The sequence below is a fragment of the Larus michahellis genome, chromosome 9, assembly GCF_964199755.1.
Source record: "Larus michahellis chromosome 9, bLarMic1.1, whole genome shotgun sequence".
In the NCBI taxonomy this organism is placed as follows: domain Eukaryota; kingdom Metazoa; phylum Chordata; class Aves; order Charadriiformes; family Laridae; genus Larus; species Larus michahellis.
Window position 1 is genome coordinate 10,546,345 of NC_133904.1, and position 11,393 is coordinate 10,557,737.

At 39.7% G+C, this 11,393-nt stretch overlaps 1 long non-coding RNA gene across 1 annotated transcript; it reads right to left on the reverse strand.

Annotated features, from left to right (window-relative positions):
* Nucleotides 1-244: 244 nt before the first annotated feature.
* Nucleotides 245-9,986, reverse strand: LOC141748648 (uncharacterized). Its single transcript, XR_012589069.1, has 3 exons — nt 9,921-9,986; nt 875-1,039; nt 245-790 (listed from the first exon to the last, which is right to left on the reverse strand). It is a non-coding gene; the product is annotated as an uncharacterized LOC141748648 (long non-coding RNA).
* Between the last annotated feature and the right edge of the window lie 1,407 nt (nt 9,987-11,393).

The window sequence follows — 11,393 nt, forward strand, 5'->3', positions numbered from 1 at the left end:
TTTTGTCTCATACCAACATCCCAGTTTATTCCATCAGTCCCCACTGTTGGGGGTGACCTTCCTGCCTGCAGTAATCCTGCCTGGTGGAGCTGTAAAGACAAATAGTCCCTTGACCTGAGGTTGCTAGCCATTACCATGTCATCTACATATAGCGGTGGTGAAGTTAAATCACTTTTTCCAATCAGAATTACAGTAGGGAGGCGGAAGATTAGAATGGAACGTGTGACAGCATGGGGGAAGTAACTTTAAAAAATGCCCTCTTCCAGAGAAAGCAAGCAAGAGGTTACGATAAATAAAAAATAGCACTGGGACAACTGTGCTGGGATACAGAGCGGTAAGACACACTCACCAAACTGGCACAGACTTTAATTACTTTCAGATTCCTTTCTAGACCCAAATGCTGTAAACCCTAGTCAAAACCAATGCTGTATAACACAAGGACATCAACAATGCCAGCAAAAAAAATATTACATACAGACAGCAAGTATTGTTATGACTTCAAAATTGTTCCTCCCAGTAACAATTCAAAAGGGGGTTGGCACTGACTCACACAAGTGTCCCAGAGAGGATGCAGGTAGACTGTAAAAAGAGAGGGAGGAACAAAGTGAAGCCTTCCTACTGCCTATGGAACAGCACTTCCCACTTTGATCTAGATGGTTTGCTTCGGGCCATATTCTGATGCAAATTCCTGCATGTAGGAGCTTCTAACCACAGGCCCCAGTCAGCTGCTCAGTAGGCACAGCAAGTGGTGCCATAGCCCTCCAGCCAGGCACCTCTCTGCTGACTAGGCCTGAAAACAGAGGGAAAATTTGTATACACTTCTCAGGGTAGGGAAACAACAGCTACTGCTTACAAACTGTAAGAGTCTGCTTACATAACTGTCTCCTCAGAGGATTTGCAGCATTCACCCACATTACATTTTGGGGAGCCCCTGGGAGGCGGAGAGGCAGCCATTTCCTCCTCAGCACACACCCCTCACAAGGAGCAGCGGGAAGGCTTACAAGACAAGATGGCTGCCACGGACACTCTCCTCGGAGCCCTGTGCAACAAGATGGAGGTGAAGAGACAGAGTCAGAGAATTAGAAAGCTGCCATGAATGCATTTTGCTTGCGTTTTAATTATTCATACTAACCTAAGTCCTATTAGACTAGTTTGTGTTTACCCAGTTTCACATGGCACTATCACAGCACCCAAGGCAATTACCTCTGTTTACAGGACATAATGAATAAATAGCTTTCAGTACATAGTGTGTGGCCTCAGAGCTACCATACACTCCAAGATCACCTCCAAAAAAGTGCCAAGCTGGGCATTTAGTTTTGTTTCCCAGAGGTGAGCAGCTACCTTTAAAAACACGTTATTGTCATGAGGAAGTCTATTATAGACTTCCATACCAGAGAGACTAACATTTCCTTTCTGCTCTATCCCCACTGTCCCTTTCTACGCCTCCTCCAAAGAGAGGGGAGGGAGAAGGTCACAGGGAAAAGCACTCGTATGGCAAGACTGCTGCAGAGGGGCAGTGTATTTATCCACTCCTTCCTCTGTCACCATATTTCCTAACGCAGCAGGCTGCAGGACAGCATCTCCATTTTCTTCTCCAGCTTTTCTGACCCTCCTGCTTAAACTGATTGTCATTTTGAGGACATTGCTGTCTGCTAGCCCGCTTTGCCTTATTCCAAAGTCACAGAAATGAAGAGATGAATCCCCTCAAATATTTCTAAAGTAACACAATAATTTTCAGGCGTTGCTTCAAGTAACATCCTAGAAGTCTTTTTCTTAAATTAAAAAAAAAAATGAAAAATTTGGAACACACATCAGGCAAGACTGCCTAGCAGAAGAGGAGCCCCATGATTAGGGAACAGGACAAAATTTCCTCTTGCACTTTAATGATGTACAGCCTCTGCTTTGTTATACATAGCTCTTTGCTCCGGTTTTCTCTCTTTGTGTACCTCAACTCTTAACACAAAACCAGAATAAACTTCTTTTAAAAGATGCAGAATAGAAGCATAAATGTTTTGCTGCATCTGCTTACAAAAAATATTCTTTAAGCTCCAGCCGCTTATGCGCTAAGCAATTCATAGCAGCTAAAAAGACAGGAGAGAGCTCTTGCTAACTACTGAATACAAGCAATTAGCCAAAAGAAGAGCATAAGCAACTCTTCTTTACCTTCATACAGCTTATCAGGTTTATTCTTCACTGTTACATTTTTGTAATTTATATAAAAAGCCAGCAGCTATTTGGCAAGATTTGCATCTAGAAACAGCAATTTAATCACAGAAGAAAGATCAGGGGAACTGGCTGCCTAAAGACATTGCAAACTTCTCACCTCCCACTAACCTGCCTGAAACTTGCCTTGGTCATGTTAAATGTTAACTAAAAATAACTTTTAAATATCTGTTTCTTTATTAGGCTCACCTCTCTAAACAGAGACATGAAATTTATTAAAGTTATCATGTGAAATATTGAATGCTTGCACAGCAGAAACAAGCAGCTTGCAAGTTCAGCAATCTTCCCTCTGCGGTGATGTAACTACTCTAACAAAGAAAAATTCCTAGTGATTTCTTGGCCAGGCAGAAACAAGTTGAATGGCAGATGCTAGGAGATTTCATTATTAAAAAAAAAAAAATCTCTAAAAGCAAACTGTCAAATGTGACTTTGCTCCCCAAAATAATCAAATTAATCCATTAATGTGTGACCTATGTAGTAGCTTATGCCATCAAGTCTAGGATAACCTATCCTGTTGTTTCAGTATTACATTTCTGACATGTTAATATTGAACTGCAGTTATATTTACCAAGGACATCACATTTGAAGCCTGACCTCAAAGCATCCTGAAGTTTTGAATGCCAGCGCTATGATAGACAAGTGTCTAATTTGAGGCAATCCTGTATTTATTGCTGTTACGCAAATAACAAAGCACTTAATCAGCCAAGGCCTCTCAGGAGCCTCAACTCTTTCTTCTTTAAAAACCTCTTTATGGGCAACGATCAGAAAAGACTAGAAGTTGTTTACTTGCCAATTGATGCTCAGAAACTTGTTCCAAACGTGTATGTGCCTACATTACAAACACAGTAGTTGCAACAGGTACCTTTCATGAACTCTTGAGGATTGGGGTCAAGAACAGAAGGGGTATTAAGTTGGCATTAACTTCTCAGACATGGCACTAATTGCTCCCATACCAAAGCTTAAAGAAAGCATGGACAGCTTGCTGAGATGCACTTGATCTGCAAGTAACCCTCTCTCGCTTTGTCAACATTCCACTTCAGAGGAGCATGGAAATTCATAGTTGAAAAGAGGAAAATAAATTTAGCGTCCAAATGTATAGCAAAGCTTTCACCAGTAAGCCAAGAAAATGACATAATTCTGCCACTTAATTGGAACTCTACTTAGAAAGCAAAAATACATTTCATACATAAACAGTTACCTCCATTAATCCCCCTCTTCAAAATGAAGTGCCTCTTTGGGAGCTGTAGCCTGGGGGATTTTTTTTTTTTCTTTATTTTTTAAACAGTCATTTATCTGTTTCTTATAAAATACAAGCAAGACCAGCACTGTGGAGAGTTTCTGGCAAATCCATGATGCTACAGAGAAATTTCAAGTGCAGAAGCTAATGTTCATCTTAATGCCCAGAATGGTGGGGCATCATACAATTTTATCATCTGATATCTACGCCAAGGCTAAACCTCACTTCCTCCTATGTTCAGCTGTTTGCCAAACAAGACATCATCTCACCAGTAGCAAAGCACATGGTGGTTCAGCATCCCAGGTTTCCAACACCTGCCCTGGCCTTTCAGCATGCTCTTTAGCCCACATTTATAATCAGACTTTTCTTGAAGAAAAAAGAATATTATACAATTGGATCCAGTTACATTTAGGAGCGAGTGAAAGAGTAGATATCCAGAATACATAATTTAAATTGGGAGTTCAGAAATAGATGTCCTGTTTAAGATAAACTGGAAGTTATTGAGAAAGCAGAGGCATTTACACTATGAGTTTATTATATTCCATGTCAAGTAAGCAACTCAATTCATCTGATTTTTCCAGAAACTCAGACAATGAGAACTACTGGGATTTACAATAATAATTCTACAAAAAGGGATAATAGGAATAATCTTTTTTTTGACAGGCATCACTGAAATCTTAGAGCAGGAGTTCTATATAGCAATTTTTTATGATTATTTTCTTAAATCATGCCACAGCTAACCAGTTCTTTGGTCATTTTCTTTCATCTTAAAAACACGAAAGGATTCTCACAATCATCCTATTTAAAAACAAATCTGATTTAAAGAAACAGTTGTAAACATTAATAGGTTTAAACCATAATGATGACTCGCCTGCAGTTCCATCTGTAGCCAAATCTATGTTAATTCACAGCAGAATTTCTAGCTAATCTGTGTGATTCCACAATGAACCACAGAGCTGTGCTTCATTAGTGTGTCCAGTAAACTATCAAGATAGGGAAAAATACATTTCTAAATAAACATTGCCTTTTATTATGATTAAAATACATGCCCAAAGTTAATTTATCCACCAAAAGTCTTTCATTTTCCAGTAATTTGAGATAGGGGAGTCTGATGTGTTCTGAGATAAGGTTGCTAAAGAAGAATCCTTTATTCCTATGGGACTGCTGTTTCACATAGAGTGAAACAGTAGAACAGCAAGCTTTTCTTCCACTCCATGTTGCTTCAGACTTTTTCAGTTGGCAGGTTTCAGTTGTCAGATAGCAACTATTTCTAATCTGACCAGCCAGAAAGGTAGCAAGTCTACCCCGTTTTCCCTGACTGACCATTTCCCTAAACACTAGGGATTTTAAACACACACCAGAGGAAAAAAAAAAAATAATCCAAAAACCAGCAGATCGTGTTCTCTCTGCTGTTCTTTTCCATTCTCTTCCTCCTCTACCTAGAGTTAGACAGAAAAGCAATTATTTCTTGTAATCTTAAACATGCTTATCAATTTTTATTTATTTCAAATCATTTTGCACAACAATGTTTCAAATTCTTGATTCTCAAACATTGTTTGCAGGAACCTTTAGAAAAATCTTAATCCCAAAGACAAAGTACCCATAACAGGACAAAGTTGTTCCACAGCAACCTACTGAGACAGTTAAAATGCAACAGCCAACATTGCCATTCTGTTGTCATCAGAAAGCCATAACATGAGAAACCAGTTTTTAAAAAAAAAAAAAGGAAAAATTTAAGGATTTTATAACCTAGAAGCAAGACCAGTGTGCACTGTATAATAAAGGGAATTGTATAATATGCAAAATTCTCCTGTACTTTATACCTTTCATATTACTTTCCACTAACATGGTCTATTTGGTAATTTCCAAGATGTTTCAGTAATAAGAATATTTAATTCATCAGTGAATTAAAAAAAAGAATCAAGCCGTAAAGAAGTGTAAATTGCTCCAGAGTTTTTGAATTAAAGATTTACTTCAGTTCTGCAGATTGCGCTGTGAGGGTTTTCTGCCAGAAGAGTTTTCAGGATCACATGCAAATCTGAAAAAGCAGTTAATGGAAAGTAAAGAAAAGGTATTTCTTCAACCAGATAGACCATGCTGTAACTAACAGCAGTTTGGGGAGGGAAACAATAAATACCTTCTCTCCAAAGGACACATTCACATTTGCAATGCACATTTGATCTGAAATACACCAAATTTCCACTAACCATTCTGATATCAATATTTGTTCAAATTAAATAGAGAATTAACAGCTCTTCTTTTCCCCCTTCCACAAAGTGACCATCTGATAGGTTCTTATTATGGATGAGAGGGTGAAAATTTTAGTTTTCCGAGACCTTTGAACAGAAGACTCGTGATCTGAATTTTGTGTGGATTTGCCCATTATTTCCATAAGTTATTCATCATTTTTATGATGGAATAAGAAAAAACCCAAAACCAAAAACATGGCCCTACAATGCACATACCTGTAACAGGTTAGGAACAAGTACAAACAAACACTTGTAGACCAAAAATATTTTGGAATTATTAAAAAAAAAAATCCTTGTTCATTGAGGGAGAAGTAATGCCTTCTCTCTCCACCTCCAGTCTTGGCTTTCTCTAAGTTTCAGCTACAGAAAACAGTCTAATGCTTTTACATATTTCTTATGTAGGTCATCCAGAACATTTACATAGTCTATCAAAAATAATTTTTTGCAATAAATGTATTAAGATACAGAGAATATAAAATTATACTTCTCTTCTAAGAAAGCTATTTCAAAGTGAAACATGCAGCGTTCTAACATTTTCCTAACAACACTCTTTCTGCCTAATAAGTTTCAGTCTTATAAAAATTACACCAAAGATTATTTGAACTGTCATAAGATACCAAATAATTATAGGTCTGATTTTTTTTTTTTCCAAGTACCAATTTAGAAGTTGAATATGTGCTTTCTAGGTTTATTTTCAAATTCATTTTGGTAATTTACCACAGTTCTTTCCAAACCTGGCCCCTGGTTAATAAGGCTTCTACACATATGGTCTGACTTTCTAAAGGGCCTATTAAGAAAGAAAGAAAAAAAAAAAGAAAAGAAATTCCATTACTGTTTTCATGCTTTTTCATTGAACCATCACTGCATTCACTCGCAATAACTCTAAAGGAGGATTATAAAAGTGCTTTCCCAGAATGTGTACTAAAAGGAAAGGAGCTCCAAACCTGGAGAGTATCTGAAAGGGGCCTCTTGTGAAGTGAATTCTCCCATGCAGCCCTTTGAAACCCTTTGCCTGGTCGAGCCTCCACATACAATTAGCTATTACTGCAGCTTATCCCAAAACTTTCACCAGCCCATCACAGCAGCGATTAGGAAAAACCTTATTGCATGTCCTCATGTTAGTAATGGATCCATTAGCAGGATCCTACTTCAGTTCAGAACAAGTTGAAACAATTTTCACTTTCTTAACATCTTCACTGCATGTGGGCTTTTGAAGAGCCACATGTTAGTTACTTCTCTGCTCTCCACCATAAAGGTTCTCTCCAGACATCCAGGCTTTAGTGATCACAGTTTTATTTTGCAGTCCTGCTTTGACAAACATGAAATGTTTTCAGCTTGTTATCGTCATGCATGCAAAGCAGGGCTCTGTTAAAAACCAGTAATTTTATACACTAGGAGAGGTAAAAATAAAGCAAATTACTATCTGTACTGTTTACTGTTAGACGGCCTTTATCATCTTCTTATCTATGCAATTTCAAAATGACTAGCCAAAAAGAACATTTTGGATAAGCATACGAGGGAAATGGAATTGGCTACGATGTGGGGCAGATGCTTTTATGTTCTTAAGACAGTGATGTAGCAAGTCTCTTGTTTCTCTACTTATCACCCCAAATATATCAGCCCCTTTGGTGGTATGGGGTTTTTATGAGCACTTCCCAACCACCCCATTACTTGAACATAATAGTTGTGTATCACCACCTACCCATACCATAGAGAACCCTAAATCTTCTTACTCACTTATTCATGCAAGGGAATAAAGTGGAGAAGGACAGGCAACATTGTCATATATCCAAAGAGTCCTAAAGACCATGAACTAAACCAGAAATCCAAAAGAGAACAAGGTCCCTGCATCTTTTCAGTTTTTGAACCAAAATCTTAAGAAATGCCACAAAACACCTTAAGCCACATAACTTCAGGGAAGAAAAATATAAAACCCCACAATTTGACAGTTACACTGCATCTGAAAAACAGAACTGGAAAATCCACAGAGGCTGAAGAAGTGCCAAGGGAAACAGTGGAATTTGCTAGAAGCTTTGAATTGCAAATGCAAGGGGAAATCCTCTTCTGGAAAATATATTCAAACTCTATATACAGAGCACATGAATGCCAAAAGAAATCTGACACCTTTCTCTCTTTTCACCTTTTGTCTTTTACCCTCTTTTTCTGTTTCACTGCTTCACCTTTCCTTCTCTATTTTTTTTTTTCCCCTTTATTAGCTGTGCTTTGTCATTGCTGCAACTTTTTCTTACTGAGACAAGCAATCACAAAATATTTGTTCTACTGACCATCCCCAAAGAGAAAATGCTCTGTTTTCTCCAGGGGACAGGAAAAGTCCTGGAAGTTCACCGATATTAGCAGTTGCCCCACAAAGTACTTCCCCTATATTCAGATCTGATATTTTTATTTGGGTTTTTTCCTGGTTTAAGTTATCCATCCCTATCCATCTCACCCCTGCAGTGGCAGAGGGCGTTCACAGAACAGCACAGAGCAGTGCTACTGCTGCACACCACCACCACTCTGCTTCTGCATCCCAGTCCCAAGTGCCAGATGCAGCTGGTTGGAAAGCTCCAGGAATCAGAAAGAATCTGCAGTACAAGCCCTGACAACACTGATTCAAGCTATGAATACGGATATAAATAAATTATTAATGAACCATTCATTTAGCTTAATCTCAACATCTAATCTTACTGTCCAACAGAACTAAAATAAACAGCAGACTATGTTCCTTCCTCAACGAGATGGTAGCATATCTCCATGAACCATGCTAAGCTCGCACCTATAAATTAGTAATTAGGGTCTGATCCTGCACCAGAGAGGTCAATGATAGCCTTCAAATTAACATCACTAAATCCTGGAATCACAACCAGGCATTCTAAAACTGCAACCCAACACAAGTGCACATGTGTTTCACATTAATGTCTAATGGTTACACCCTGTCACTGTGAAAACTAATTTGTAGGTTCTGACCATGCTCAGGAAAGGAGAAGGAGCACAGCTTTCTACTGCTGCATTTGCAAGACAAGCAGCTATGCAGTTGTCTGAGCATTTTCTGCGCTATATTGCATTCATAGGCACGCAATCCATTAAGTCCTGTTGTGGTATCATTTTCCCTTCAAATGATAAGGTCTACACAACATTTCAGTTCAATAAGTTTAAACCAAGTAACTAGCGTAGAATTTAGCATATGACTCCTTGTGCAACCAGAGGCCAAGTGCGGTGCACTCAGATATTAGTGACTAACAGGCTGCTCCTGGGAGATAGTAAGGGATTTCCCAATCAGAGTCTACCACCAGAAAGGCAGCTAAGGACAACTTAGTCCTTCCTTTGCCCAAACATACAAAGTAAAAAAACAAAACTTCGATCTTGCCTTTGTAATTGGATGCAGAGACATGAAAAATACCTGAGGCTTTTACTACATACAAAACTGGTGGGAGACTCATAGGTTGTAGCAGTCACACCTGGATTAACTAGATATCATTGCTTGGTTTCTTGATCAGAAGAACCAGGATACAACTGTATCTGCCAATAAGAAAGAGTCCATCCAGGTGGTTGATAAAGCCATTCCTTCTGCTTTCCTAACAACCTTAGTACTACACACGCAAAAGGATTTCTAACATGGCAGAAAAAGAGAACTACAGTGGTATTAATTTCCTTAGCCCCTGAATTCTGGAAAATCTTTTTGTTACTGTTGTTTTTGAGAAAGATTGTTACAGAAGGGAAACTTGTACCCCATCAAGTAGAAAAATTAAGAGGAGGCTGATCTCTGCAAATGCTTCCCAACTGATGTAGGCTTGTAAACTAGAGCAGAAGTTACTTTCCAGAGTAACCAGACACGTGCCCAGCTTCTCAGATCGTTACCCATACACAATTTTTTTAATCAAATATATTAGAGATTACAGAGAAGCTTACAGAGTTTTCACAGCAATTGAGTTTTAAATTGCAAAAGGGCCCCAAGAGTACCCACAAGCAATCTCTTCATATCATATTTTGGGCATAAAACCTCCAAACTTTTCTATCTACATAGCTCAAGGTCTCACCCTTCTCAGAGCAAAAAGGCTTATTTCGTATACCAAAGACCAGAGAGCCATGGACTCTGCCCCCCTACAGATCTCATTCATCCTTTGCCTTTTTATCTCTTCTCCAAGCTAGCAAGGGAGAAGAGCCTATCCTAGCCTCACTCTCCACTTCTTCCTACTTTAACACAAAAATACCTGGTGAACAGCAAAGAATTTTGTGGTGCTCCTCCTTCACACTGCATCCTGCCTCCTCCACTTCCCCTCCAGTGCCTCCTGTAACAACCCCATGCCTCTGCCTCCTGTCCCCATTTGACCGGAGCAGAGTTGCAGCAGCTGCTTCTAGTCAGCTACTCAAGTCTAAGTGATCAGGCCCTTCATTAGCTCTTTGCAGAGGACTGCTGCTGTATGACACACCTCTATCCTATCCTATCCTATCCTATCCTATCCTATCCTATCCTATCCTATCCTATCCTATCCTATCCTATCCTATCCCATCACCAAACAATTTGTGTTAGGTGTGGCAAATTACTTCCATCAGAGTCAGCTGTAGTCTTTAAAAGGTTAAGCCTTTCTGAAGCATCTACCTTCTCCAGAAGAGTCTGGCAAAAGGCAAGAAGTTCAGGCCATGACAAAATTGCTTTCTGCCCTATCTGCTCCCCATCAGGAATGCAGAAGCACTTCATGCATGTGCCTGTGAAGGTCAGCATGGAAGGTGGATGAGGGCTATGCTTATCCTTCTTTGCTTGTATGAGGATTACACCAACCCTAGAATTAATTTAATCATTTTATATTCGGTTGCACTTTCATCCAAAGATCTTCAAGCAGCTCTCAAACAGCAATTAATTAACCTCCACATCCCCCCTGCGAGGTGTGCACATCTAACTAGAGGAGCAGTTTTACATGCAAATTCCGAGCCGCGCCGCTGGGGAGTGACTGGGAGGCAGCACAGCCTCCTCCTCCTCCCCATGCCTGTGGACAGCCCTGCAGCGTGTCTGCATACAGCCCCATTTACAGGTGACGGAAACAGACACTGGGAGATTACACATCATAAAACACATATGTGGCAAAGCCAAAAAGCAGGTCATAGTGTATCGGGGATGCAACACTAATTAAAAATAATAAGCCAGCTCCATGCTTTAACTTTCTCTGTGCTTCTGCTGAGGAGTGTGAAAACGAGAGTTTGTATTTCTGCAAGCACAAGAATCTGTTCTCAGTTTCCCCACCCTTAAGGAAGGCTTCCATTATTTGCTCTCTTCTTTTTGAAACACTGAATTCCTGCGGTAAACATGTATCTATGTGCCAAATTCTGGTAGGCAAACTATGCACCTTTCTGGGGTAGATTAACGTGGTATCTTTTCAAAAAGGATGAGTACTGTGCAAAATAGTACCAGAGACTTTAGGACAACCATAATGCAGGGACAGGGCAAGTTAAGATGAGGATTCAGAACTGAACTGATCTAACAACTCACTGCTACCAAAGGAGTTAATCCTGCTCCTCTCTGCTCAGTAACGTGATCCAGTCCCCGTCCCGCGCTCAGCCGTGGTGCTTGGCTCAGCCCAGAGAAATGGTTCAGCTCTCTCAACCTGCAGACAACCATTCTCCCCTTTTGCTGTGCCAGTTTTAGCAGCAGTGCCCTGCTCGGGACCTGGGCCATTCAATGGAACAGC